The sequence below is a fragment of the Ambystoma mexicanum genome, chromosome 9, assembly GCF_040938575.1.
Source record: "Ambystoma mexicanum isolate Mex_15411 chromosome 9, UKY_AmexF1_1, whole genome shotgun sequence".
Lineage (NCBI taxonomy): Eukaryota > Metazoa > Chordata > Amphibia > Caudata > Ambystomatidae > Ambystoma > Ambystoma mexicanum.
The window spans coordinates 1440675347-1440689346 of record NC_090931.1 but is presented as its reverse complement, the minus strand read 5'-3'; positions in this window follow the sequence as shown (position 1 = coordinate 1440689346).

Below are 14000 nucleotides of genomic sequence, written 5' to 3'. Positions count from 1 at the left end.
GAAGGAATTAAATGCGGTAATTCATTGTTCTTCGGGTGGAGTGCGTTTGACGATTTCACCACAGCAATTTTCTGCCTCACAGTTTCTGACTAGGCCATTGCTGCCGGAATTTACTGACGTTCGAGTGTTTATGGGCAATTGATGATACTGATGTCAGTGTTTTACAGATTGAGCCTGTTAAAATCATTTTAAAACAAGGAGTGAAGTTGCCACGTATTCAACAGTATAAGATTTCGGTTGATGGAGAACATGCTTTGAAATGTATAGTTTCTGATTTTGTGCACCGTGGGGTATTGAAGAAATTGCAGGTAGTTTGTGCAATAGTCCGATTTTACCCGTGTACAAGAAAGGAGATAATGCAATTCCTTTTTGCTTTATCATTGATTTACGCGCTATCAACAAGGCTGTTGCTCCACAGTTTCCTATTGTGCATGATGTAACGACGATATTAACTATGATTCCGGCTTCTGACACTCATTTTAGTGTCGTAAATCTTAAGAATGCTTTCTTCAGCATTCCTATACACAAAGACAGCAGATATCTATTCACGTTCACCTTAGGGGGGCGCTCGCTCACATTCAGCAAGGGTACACGGAAAGTCCAAGCATTTACAGTAGGGCTTTGAAAGAGCAGCTTGAAACACTTGAGTTGCCTTCTACTTGTACATTCCTCCAATATGTTGATGATTTTTTGTAAGCTTTTTTGTTAGCTGCAGATTTAGAAAGTGCTTGCAAGGAGGGCACTGTGTTGTTGCTTATTCACCTAGCAAAACATGGACATAAAGCTTCACTGAAAAAATTTCAATGTTGTTGACAGGAGGTCGCCTATTTAAGCCATCTCCTGTCAAAGGAGGGAAGAAGATTGACACCTGAACGGATTAAAATCATTTCTAGCATGTCTGTCCCAAATACACAAAAGGAAGTCAGAGCCTTGATAGGAATGGCTTCTTACTGTAGGCAGTGGATCCCGAACTTCTCGTTAGTGATTAAACCAATGTTGGCTCTGACAAAAAAGGGCATTTCTTTGCCATTGCCATGGAACTTGGAACACCAGAAAGCTTTCGATCTGCTCAAGACTGCACTGTGTTCAGCACCAGGTGTGGGCACACCAAATTATGATAAGGCCTTAGAGTTGTATGTGCATGAACGTGATGGATGTGCTTTGGCTGTGTTAACGCAGGAACATGGAGGGAGGAATAGGAAGGAGCCCATAGGGCTCAATGGGACTGGGGAAGGCGCTAAGTACGGTACCGCAAATTGCGGTAACGTAATTAGCACCAAGGTCCCTTTGCGGCACCCTACTTTAACAGCTGGTAAAACCAGCCATTAAGGTCGGGTCCCGCAAAGGGACCTCGTAATCAGGCATTAAGGGTTTAACGGCGCCGACACCTTTTACGGTGCCCTTAAACCCTTAACGCCAGTGTTGTAATGACCCCCTATTATTAATACCTAGCAGTGACTAAACATTGCCTGCAACAGTACTTTTATCGTTGGGTGAGCAAGGCTTCAACTGATCTGACCGCTTACCACCAGTGTGACGAATCAATATCTGGGGCACTAGTGGTCCAGGGATGAATATCGGTTTCTCAACTGTCAATCAGCCCCACACCTCTAGTACACCAGAAGGGATCTGAACATATTGGAAAAACAAGTAAGTTATAAACCTCCTTGTCCAATTTTGGTAACATGGACAGAATGGCAGGCATATCTCTGCAAGATCGCGGATCGTTGGTTAGCTGCAACACAGGGAAAATACAATTATAACCCAATGATGAAAGGGACTGTCCAGTCAAGGTTGTATAAAAGTATCTACTTTATTATTATTACAACAGACAGCTCTTGTACACTACAAAATACAGCCCACCCTGTACAGGCACACAGAGGACAGACAGTTTCACGAAGGAAAGGGATGCACTCTGGCACACGCTATACTGACAGGAGGGTAGTCGGTAAAGCAATCAGTCTTAACTGTTCAAGGTCATTTGGTTTCAGCTCCAAGGGAGGAAGGGGTCCTAAATGTCACTAAGGGCCTTGGGAGAAGGACCAGGGGGACAGAACCACAATGTACCTGGTGCTTGAGATGATCTTGATGCTTGACAGTGTTGAGTCGGTTCCATGACGCTTTGCAGCTCCTGGGACAGAGTTCAAGACGGGAGACAGCTGCGGCTATCTGGCAGCAGGTGGTTCGGCATGCAGGCTGGATGGAGAGCTGCAGGCTGGCCTACACGATAGCTTGGGGTCAAGAATCACTGTCTCTGTGCTGGTTGGCAGATCTGGAACGCTGGTCGAGGCGATTTGGACGGCTTTAGTGACTGTAGCGTGACAACAGTCAATGATGCAGCCAGTCACGGTTCGATGGCTCGACTGTCTTGAAAATGTTCTTAAAAGATGGACACCGGTTGATGCTTATTGTGGCACTCCTCCTAGCTTCTTCACAGAGCTCGTCCTTTGTTCAGAGACTCTCTGGCACTTCCCACATAGGAATCTTGCTGGCAGAACTTAGCAGGGCATGCTGTGTGCTCCCTGGATATTGGTTCTGGAGCTGCTGAGTGGGTCTTCTGAGTCTGGTATCTCCCTCTGTTCCCTGGGAGTTGTTTAGGGGAGGGATCTTGCTTCCCTCTTGGAAATCCTGGCCTTCATTCACTGGCAGTATAAGGCGGAGCCTACCTTCAACCAGAGTCTAAATGAGTCCTTTTTCTTACTCCTTTCGAAGTCGTCGGATGATATGTTAAGTGAGGGCCTCAGCCCTCTTTTAAATCCAAATGGGATCCAGTGATTGGTGTTGACTACGCCTAGGTTAAGGAACCAATCCTGTGTCCCCACTAACAATCTTATGTTATGTGTGAGGTTATAACCTGCATGCTTTGCAACAGGAAAGGTAAGTGGTAACGACGTGTACTACTAAATCCCACCCATCTTCCTGTCTATTATGGATTAAAGTGTCTCTCTGGTTAATTGAGCTCTCTGTGACTCTTGATCAAAGTTCAGGTCTCCCTTGAAGTTTGTGGCGAGAACAGACCTGTCTCCATCAAATCACATACTTCCTCCCTCTGAAAGGGGCTTCCCTGCAGTAAACAGTTGTCCCAGATATGCCATTCACTGCCCTTCATACAGAGGGGTGGCAGCTTGCTTCAAGTTGACACATTGTATATCAAAGAGGTTTTAGTGCCCTGCCCCCTGTTGTCAGTTCTGCTATCAGGCCTATAGCAGGCCTGTTTCAATTAACTCTCATCAGTATGCGCCACCACCAGCAGAACTTAGACAATAGATAGGGTAGATCCATGGGGCCTTTGATATTTCAATTAGGCTGGCCATGGCCAGAGGAGGGTGTTGCCTTCCGCCTTCCTGAAATGCTTTGATGTAACCGTGGCTGTCACATTCCAGCTAAATGTGACAGGGAGGACTGCTCCTATAGGCTGTGTGTTCACGCAGTACACTTGACTATGTGTTTGTTGTGCGGTGAGCAGAGGAAAATGTGTGCGGATTAGCCTCACACATTTTCTGAGGTTGATCACCCATCATTCATTTTAATTACAAAACTTCAAAAAAGCCCAGGCGAGCGAGCGCACACTCCCCGTGTGGATGGTCGAATTCCTCACACCTTTGATCCTATTGAGAAGAGAAGGGGGCAGGGGTAGTGTAGAAAGGGCGTTCTCCGTACAAATGAGGGAAGATTCTGTCATTTTATTTCTCTGTCCCTCTATCTCTCCTTCCAGATCCCTCCACTTCCTTCAGCACAAAGCACTTTGGGTGTGATGTCAGATGGGCAAAATCCACTTATTTTAAGAGCAAGGATTGGACCCCTAAAGCAAGCTAGCTTTAGCCCATTCACCTGTGGACCTTTACCTTCAAAAGAATAGAATCTCATACTACTACTTTGAATATTCTTGGAATCATCTTTTGGACTTCCACCTTTCAAGAAGATTTATTTGAACCTCTGTTGGGAGAGTTGATCTCCCCAAAGTCCTCCACCAGTGAGGTGAAGACTGAATGTTCAAGGCAGAGTCAAACTCGTACACCAGGGACCATTGGGGATGACTTGCCCCTCGGCCAGCCACAATGGTACCCAGGACCTCATTGTGTTGTAGGACACCTGCAGTTGTGGACCAGCCTCCCTAGTGCTTGGGAGATTGATAACAGTGACCCAAACGCATCTTTTAGCCCCTGGATTGGGACTCACAGCAGCCAGAGGACAAAGCGAGCCAGGAATCCTGCGTTCTCCAGTCAAACTACTTTGTACCATGATTCGAGCATGATTCAATAACTACAAACCTATAGGATCCTACTGAGCAGACTTTGGCTTGCTACCATCGCAAACCGCTTTGCAGCGTGTTCGACAATTTTGCTGCTAACTAAGAAAATTCTTATATAGTGTGCACACACCCGAGGGTCTCAGGGTGCTCACATACCATACGATCATGGAAACAGCAGGAAGCTGCATGTGCAACTTTAAGAGACTGGATGCCAAGACATTCCAGGATGGTAATTGGGTATTGTCAATTCAAGATGCATCATGCCAGCTGAGCGTGTCATTGCTTTGGTTAAAACTAGAAGGTCCATGTTTCAGCCGCAGCCTTCAAAATCTCTGTCAAAATGCTATCACCTTCGTTGGGGATCTTCATTGACAGACAACCCGGCCCTGGGGGACTCCTTTGAACAGTGAACTTTGAACTTTGCCTCGAATTGCTTAAAGGAATGGTTCGCCCAAAAAATGTTATTGCAAAAAAAGATGGGCAATAATAAAAAAAATTGATTGCCACTTTTTTTTTTAAGTCCCTATGTAAAATTTTGAAAAAATGAAGCTCAACATTTTAAAAAGGAAGCACATGGGGGCATCCATTTTGTGAAATGGACGCCCGCCTGTGCTTGCTTTTGTGGCACTATTGAAGGAAAAGCCAGCCAGCTGTAGTAAACAAAAGCTACCACTGGGTGGCTTTTCTTTCATTGGTGCCGGGACTCGGAGGACGCAGACCGGAGACTACAGGCAGAAAAGCTGCAGCTGCATCTCGGTAAGTGCTATTTATTGTTTAAAAAATAAGCACTAGCTGCGTTTTTTTTCTAAGTTTTCCGGGCTGGAGGAGCCCGGAAAACTTAGAAATAAAACCGCAGCTTTTAAAACGTTGTATTCATGTTTGCGGTAGCTTTTGAAGCTACCGCACACATAAATACAATGTTATTGTGTTTGAAAACGCTGCGGTTTTTCTTTCCAAGTTTCTCAGGCTCCTGCGGCTCGGAGGGGCCTGAGAAACTTTGAAAGAAAAACCGCTGCATTTTCAAACACAACTGCTTTGTGTTTCTGCCTAAAGCTGCTTTCCCATTTGGGGCTTTCGGGCTCCCCGTGGGAAAGCAGCTTTAGGCAGAAACACAATGCGGTTGTTTTCTGAAATCCTAAACGTTGCAGTGTTTCTGCCTAAAGCTGCTTTCCCATTTGGGGTCTTCGGGCTCCCCGTGGGGAGCCCGAGAACCCAAATGGGAAAACAGCTTTAGGCAGAAACACTGCGGCATGGAAACACAACCGCGTTGTGTTTCTGATGCCTTGGCTTTCACTTTGGGTCTCCGGTGCTACCCTGGGGGAGCACCGGAGACCCAAAGTGATAGCCACGGCCGCAGAAACACAACGCGGTTGTGTTTCAAAAACGCTGCGGTTTTTCTTTCCAAGATGCTCAGGCTCCTCCGAGCCGGAGGAGCCTGAGAAACTTGGAAAGAAAAACTGCAGCGTTTTCAAACACAATAACGTTGTATTTATGTGTGCGGTAGCTTCAAAAGCTACCGCAAACATAAATACAATGTTTTTAAAGCTTCAGTTTTATTTCTAAGTTTTCTGGGCTCCTCCAGCCCGGAAAGCTTAGAAAAAAAACGCAGCTAGTGTTTATTTTTATTAAAAGAAATAGCACTTACCGAGATGCAGCTGCAGCTTTTCTGCCTGTAGTCTCCGGTCTCCGTCCTCCGAGTCCCAGCACCAATGAAGGAAAAGCCACCCAGTGGTAGCTTTTGTTTACTACAGCTGGCTGGATTTTCCTTCATTAATGCCGCAAAAGCCAAAGTACGCACAGCGCCGGGGAAACATTTCACAAAATGGATGCCCCCATGTGCTTCCCTTTGAGCTTCATTTTCACAAAATGTTACATAGGGAATAAAAAAAAAGTGCCAATCGATTTTTTTTATTATTGGCCATCTTTTTTTGCAATAAAAATTTTGGGGGAACCATTCCTTTAAACCTATCTGTGCATTCAGTCAACAGTATCCTGGCAGTCACTTGGATGGTCAAATTGACACTGGTGGCACTCATGATATGCACGGCTTCAAGCACCGTTTCAAACCGCAATGTTCTTCTGCCTCGACCCGGCTCAACTCCTGCTTGCCACCTGGGACCATGGAGCTGCTGCCCTCGAAACTCTTTTACCTGACATGCTTGCATGGTTTCAATCACCTTGAGGCCGCCTCATACCTCGCTGTGCCCATCATCCTCCTAGCTCCAATCAGCTGCTCCTTAACAGCTCTTCACTCAAAAGACAGGGACGCCATTCACTGACTTTCTTACAGCTATTACTAAAGGAATCGATCCCACTTGACCTTGAACCCCTGCCTCACTCAACCGCATACCATATATCAAGGCCACTTCTTCGAACCCATACCAGACCTCGACGAAAACCGCTGGAGTGTCACTCATCCATCCTATCCAGCAGATACACCCGTCTTGAACCAGTTCCACTTCGACCCAAACCCTAGTACACATTTCGACCTGCATTGTTCGAGTACTGCCTTCGAACCGCAGAGACCCCGTATTCGAACAGGCTCAATACCCGCTCCATGTTTGGATCAACTACGATGCACAGTCCTCAAACCTGGTTCGACCTGCTTGCACAACAGCTTGAAACCTGGTTCAATACTATTGAACCGCCAGGAACTGCAAAAAAAAGGCACTTTTGACTATTTACTTCCCCTTTGTCCAGTTCTGGACCATAGAGACTGGTTAGGTCATTTGTGCACCTTTATCATCCAAGAAACATATCCTTTTTAAGAACATTGTGGTTTTTACTTGCCTCACACCCCTGATTCATTACATAAGAATGCTGCATTGTGCTATCTTTGCTTATTCTCTGTTATTTCCCCAGGGGTGGGATTTGTATAGTGTTTCTCTATTTAGTTATTTTGCAGATGGTGTGTTTTATTAAAGTATATCTATTTTATAGTACCTGGATTGGACATTCCCTTTAATTGGGACTGTTATGCGTTGCTGTTTGGGGTGCTACTGAATCCCATTCTCACCCCTCTTGTGGGTATAGCCTTCCCTCTGCCCACGTTGCCAAAAAGGCGAAGGAGGTATGTCTCTAAACTGTGCCTGTTTTACCTTTATGATTGTGTTGGCTGTTATCTTATGTTATGTTACCTAGATTTATAAAGCGCACGGTCGCACAGAGGCATCATGGCGCTGGTGAGGAAACTGCTCACTAAGGGAAACCCATAGGGAGCCAGAGAACTCGAAGAGAGTGGTTTTCAAGGCTTTCCTGAAGACCAGATGGTTGGAGGTGGATCTGAGTGGCAGTGGAAGGGTGTTCCAAAGCCTGGCCGCGGCAATGGAGAAAGCTCTGCCACCAAGTCTCTTCCAGTTAAACCTCGGAACAATAAGTAGATTGGAGGCCGATGAGCGGAGATTGCATTCCGGAATATATTGAATGAATTTGGATTGAAGGAACTCTGCTCCGGAGTCATGGATTGCCCGATGGCCAATACACAGAGCCTTAAAATCAACTCGCTGAGCCACTGGGAGCCAGTGAAGTCGGTGGAGCACTGGCGAGATGTGGGCACCATAGGGAGAGTCAGTGGCTAGTCTAGCTGCCAAGTTTTGCATACGTTGAAGCCGTTGGAGAAGGCCAATCGGTTGAGACAGGTACAGGGAATTGCAGTAGTCCAACCGTGTGAGGACTAACGCAGCAACCACGGGAGGACACATGACTTCCGGAATCATAGGCAACACCCTCTTTAGAACCCTAATCTGGTGGTGAGCGGACTGACACACAGCCGTCACCTGATTTGACATCGATAAGGAGGCAGAGAGAATAACCCCCAGGTTCTTCACTTTGTTGACTGGACTAGGCAAAGGACCTAAAGACGTGGGCCAGAAAGCAGGGGTCCATTATGACGGATTGGGAGGGCAACCCACCAACATCACCTCTGTTTTATCGCCATTGAGCTTGAGCCAGTTTTGGTCCATCCAGACACTGACTGCTTTTAAGCAGTCATGAAGACAAACTGAGACCTCAGTTTGATCCTGATCTAGACGGATCAGGATTTGAGTATCATCAGCGTAGGAATAACAATTGAGTCCATAGGAACGGATAAGGCAGACTAACGCCCAGATATAAATGTTGAACAGAATCGGGGAGAGAGAGGATCCCTGGGGGACACCGCAGGTAAGAGCACAGGGGGGAAAAAGAAAAGGGGGCATAGCGAGAGTCTGAGTGCGATCTGAAAGAAAGGAGGTGAACCAGGCAAGGACAGGGCCAGAAATCCCAATCTGTGCTAGACGTGAAAGAAGGATAGGATGGTCCACCGTGTCAAATGCGGCGGACAAATCCAACAGAATCAGAGCCCCAACTCCACCCGCATCAACTAGTCTAGACATATCGTCTTGCACTGAGACAAGCACACTTTCCGTCCCTCTCCCTGGCCTAAAACCTGCCTGGGCATAATTGAAAATGTTTGAGGATTCCAGGAAGGAGGACATGAGGGCGTAACCAGAGATTCCAGAATCTTAGACAGGAATGGGAGCAGGGAAATAGGGCGGAAATTAGCGGGGATAGTGGGATTAAGTGAGGGCTTCTTAAGGAGAGGGATGACCCTCGCGGATTTCAACTCCAGAGCTACCAGTCCGGACTGGCAGGAGTTATTATTAGCCGACGTGATGTCCGCCAGAATATCAGGGGCAATTGTCTTCATGATAACTGCAGGAATGGCATCCTCAGGGGAGGAAGATTTAATCTTTGAGATAGCCACTAGGACTTCTGCCTCTGTAAACAGAGGGAAAGTGGACCAACTAGCAGAGGGATCAATGGAGGGAGGCGGCACAAAACTGGTGGTGCCTGGAGAAAATATCGTCAAAGACTTTGCGATGTTTCATCGAATCACATCGATTTTAGTGGTAAAGAAGGATGCAAGGTCATTGCATAGCTTTTGTGAAGGCTTAACCATAGAGGTAAAAGAGTCAGAAGAAGCAAGTGAGTGAACAATGGAGAACAAAGTTTTTGGCTTACATAAAGCATTTTCCATTTTTTGAGCAAAAAAAGTGGATTTAGCCAGTTTAACACTGGCTAAATAAGTAGAGAGCTTAAGCTTGTACAGGTCTCTGAGCGTCGGGTTGTAACTAATCCGCCATTTTCGTTCAGCTTGTCTGAGTTGCAGACAAGCGATTTTAAGCTGATCGGAGAACCAAGGCTGAGAAGGTAATCTATGGCCTTGAGTCAGTTTAAGTGGAGCATAACAGTGGGCAGCAGTCACCAACGACAGCAACAGTGTGGTTAAAGATAGAGGTCTCAGAGAGGCACAGTTAGAGGCTATATGGGCACTAAGTGCCTTAGGATCAACTAAGCGCCAGGAGTGACGTAACGTCTTAGATGGCATGACTTTACAAAGGGGAGTGGCTGGTATAAATGAGCATGATACCAGGTGGTGATCGGACCATGTCACTGGCTCAATTAAACCAGGATCGAGCAGAGCGTCTTTGGCAAATACCAGGTCAAGAATGTTTCCATATAGATGGGTGGGGACTTGGATCAGTTGGTGAAGATGTAGATCAGAGAGACTGTCAAAAAAAGAATTAAGTTCGTCTGATCTAGGTAAGTTAAAATGCAAATTAAGATCACCTAGTATCACAAGGTTGGTGTAGTGCAGGTTCAAATCAGCTATAAGGCCGGCTAGGCCTTTCCGAAAAGGCCCTATAGGCCCCGGAGGGTGGTAGATAAGCAGGAGGTGTGCAACCTGAGAGGGCGACAGCACGCACCTACAAAGGAGAGCTTCCATACTTAATGTATGTAAGCATGGTAACTGGGTAACCATATACTTATCTCTAAAGATAACCGCAATGCCTCCACCACGCTTGGGGGTGGGCGGTCATGATGAATGATAATGTGATTGGGGCGAAGGGCTTGGACTATAGCAGGAGCCGAACTCGGTGTGAGCCAAGTTTCTGTCAGGCATAGAAAGTCTGGTTGCCTATTGATTAGCAAGTCCCAGATCTCCCCAGTATGAGCCCGGAGGGACCTAGTATTTAGTAGGCATAAGGTAGGGCCATTCGCCGTGGGCTCCATCCTGTGGGTATTTGAGATGGAGAAAGGAGTTGTAATGGGTGTAATCGGTGTATGGTGGCACCAGCCTATTGGCCACCTAGTGTCGGAGGGGGCCAGGGATACCAAAAAGCTTTTATCTAAATGGCCCTTCCCGGCACGGACGGGCACAGACGGGCTTGCCTTAAGTGCGCCTTCGGCGCACGATCCAACACATAAGTGCCGAGATCGGAATGAGAACGAGGCAGGGGGCAGGGCCGAAGGGCAAAGAAAGAGGACTACCAAGTCGTCTTAGCCCTGGAGGCTCGCCTCTGCGTTACCAGAATGTAGCTAACAGAAATCACAAAGCCGCCTCAAACCGGCGGACAATGGCAGTCATTCAATTTCCTTCATTCAAACAGACCCAGTCACACGGTTCTCAATGCAAGTAATAATGCAGCAGTTAAAATAAATTAAAATGTATTTAAAAAACACAAATGTATACAATTTAGCAGCTGTCCTCAAGCGGAGCAGCTTGGTTTGTAGCAGTGTGAGGGCTGAGTAGGCATTCTAGCCTAAACTCATCCTTGTACTGCAGAGCAGAATCCAATTCTCCTTCACCTTCTCTGCATGCATCCTGGTGTGTCCCCTCACTGCCTTCTTATTCTTCTTTACCTCTCCCTTCCTCCTCATCAGCAGCTCGTCCTCACTTCACTCTCTGGCCACCTCTTTCAAGTCTCCTTCCTCCTGCTCCAACAGCTTCCCTTCTCACCTCGAAAACTCTCCAAAGTCGCTCCCACTCGGCCTCTAAGCACCCAACATCTACCTGAAATGATGGTTCTCTTTACAAAGGCTAAGCCCCACCCCAGGGGACGTCCCTCTCTATGTTGGGAACCAAGGTGGAGTGTAATTACATTCCTGTGGGGATTGCCTCTGCAGTTTGGTCTGAGAAGAATCATCTGCACCTACTGATTGGTCACTGCATTGCATGGTGAGATAGACTGAGTCAATGTTAGGCTCAGTCGCCATCTTGGAATCTTGGTTTCCTGCTTGTCGTCAGTGGAACAGACCATGCTGGTAGACGCAGCTTTGCTCTGCTTCCCTCCATTCTTCCATTCTACTTCATCAGCTCGCTAGACCTTGCGGTTTGAAGCCCCCTTCCTTTTTAGTAAGCTTTACCCTTTTTCCTATGGGAAGAAACTCTATATTTGCTAATGGGACCAGACTGAAACTAATGGAAAACCACCAGGCCTTGAACCCCTGAGAAATCTTGCAGGACACCCTTTCATTGGTTTGCTCTAGAACACGTGCTAGATGAAGAGGAATGGATTTATTGACATATAGTGCAAAGCAACTGGAAATCTCCTCACAATCTCTTTGAGCAAAACTTTATTGAAGTAAATAAGGACGCGTTATAGCTGAGCATTAGGCCTTTTTTTAAAACACGTTTTCATTTTAACAGCAACGTGGATTATAGGGATGACTAGCCTCTTCCAGGCAGTGGAACCCTCCTTGAGTTTCCTCCTTCCTCTTGCCCCGTAGGGTTAATAGATGTGGGTGGATAGGAGCAGAGGACCCTGCTCTCACCAGAGCTCTATCTCCTATGGCTCCAGGCTCCTGTAGCGTCCTCGCTGCCTCGGAATTGTGTTGCTTCTCCACAGTGGACAGATCTTTCAAATGATACATAATCTCTCTCAGGCCAGACCCACTTCACGCCATGAGGAAAAAGCTCCCCCATATGGTTTCCACACAAGAACTACAACTCCAAATCGAAAGCAAAAAGCACACCACTGGCCGCCAGGCGGGGCTATGCCAGCTCCCACAGCCTCCCAATCTCTCTGAACTCTCTTGCTGCCATCATCAACCTCCCTCCGGACTGACCACCCAATCTGGGTATTCAGTGAGAATGTCGACAGGGAAATGGCCACCAGGGGGTGACATTTCCCTAAAAATGCACCCTCCAGAAAATCAAACCCTTTCCACAAATATTCTAGGATTCGAGGTAATAATATATATAAGTATGCCTTTCCTAGACTATTTGGTGAAATAATTTCAGTGGTCGGGGAAAAAAAAGTCACCTACCTGGCGACTTTTCACGAGCGACATTGAACATGGAACCCCTACTTGCCTGGATGGTAACAGGGAGGTGGCGATTTCCTGTGGATTGACTTTTTAGAATGTCTGCTGCATTGCTTTCATGTGCATGCAGTAACTCTACTTTTTGAAAGTCTTCATGGGTAAGAAGCTGTTGCATGTACCACATGCATGCTGTTTGGCATTGCCCGCATGCAGAGACTACCTAGGCATGACTCTCTTAACAACTACTGAGACGAGGAATAGTAGGGACTACCTAGACATGACTCCCTTAACAACTACTGAGATGAAGAAGGGTAGCGACTACCCCAGTCGATGCCTTTGACAAGTAATCGGATGAGGAGGAAGTGCTGAGGTATGAAAACACTATTTAGCAGTCTAGTGTTTCACAAATTCCTGCTGGCAAAGGCCAATACAAAATAGAAGAGGGAAAACCAGGAAGTGAGAGAAGCCTTCCCTGGTGTTATTGCTGATGTGGGGAACGCTCGAGCTGTCAGCAAACAGAAGGGGATGCGGAATCAGGGCTTACCAGGTCTATGGTGGTGCTCCCAATTGGTCCAATGTGGAAGGACCAACCGGCTAGAGGGAGAAGAAGCAGTCTAGGCAGGCAAAACCAAGGGAAAGCGCAGTGAGAGGAGACGCACTCGCTGTCAGGGACCAAATTCTGCGGGGCCACCGGAGGAGGGGAGAAGATTGCGGAAGCCCAAAACCGAAGTCGAAAGACGCAGAGACCTACCAAACGGGAAAGACCCTAAAGGTGCAGGGGTGACTGGGATGGTTTGTAGGGGCAGAAGGGAGCAGTCGGATACCCTGACCCAGCCAATTAGGGAGAGAAAGGAAATCCTTGGGAATAAAGCTAATTTCCTGAACACCCAAAAGAGAAACCAAGAAGGATGGTTCTGGGATCCTCACTCAATAACGAAGATCAACATCAGTCATCTTCATAGTCACAGTATTTGGCAGGATAGTGAGCCAGGTGTGCCACAGAGAAGTAAGAAAAGTCACAGTACTTTGCAGGATAGTGAACCAGGTCTTCCAGAGTGACGTAGGGAGAGAAAATAGGGGTTGGGTCCCCCCACGAAGAAACTGACATCTCTCTCACCTACGTACTTGGCGTGAGAGCGAGCCAAGGGAGCGGAACATAAAAAGTAGTGAACCAGGGGTCTGGGACCCAAACCAGGAAGTGAGATGTCTTCCTAGTGGTCCCACTTGACAGGAGAGTAAACCAAGAGGGCCGAATCAAACAGCAAGAGAAACCAGGGACTGGGACACGGAATCTGCACACAGCACGAGTAATCTTCCTCGTCGCAGCACTTGGTAAAAGGAAGATACCAAGTAAACCCCAATTAAAGAAGAGAAGTCTAGAACTGTATGTTTGAAGCTAAAGTGAGAAAAGCCAGGGGAAGAGAGACATTCCGTCTGGTATTGTGAACTGTTTTTTTTTTAACCTTTATTTATAATCGCACACAGTTAGGGCATATATACATGTTACAAATTCAGAACATTACATCACACATATTTACTTTCCGTGTCAATCTAGGGCTTCGTCTTCTGCTTTGTCCGACAGGTATTGCTTGTATCTGGCCCATATATTTCTAGGTCTGGAAGTAGGTTGTACTGAGTCTATATAGAGTTCCTCTGTATC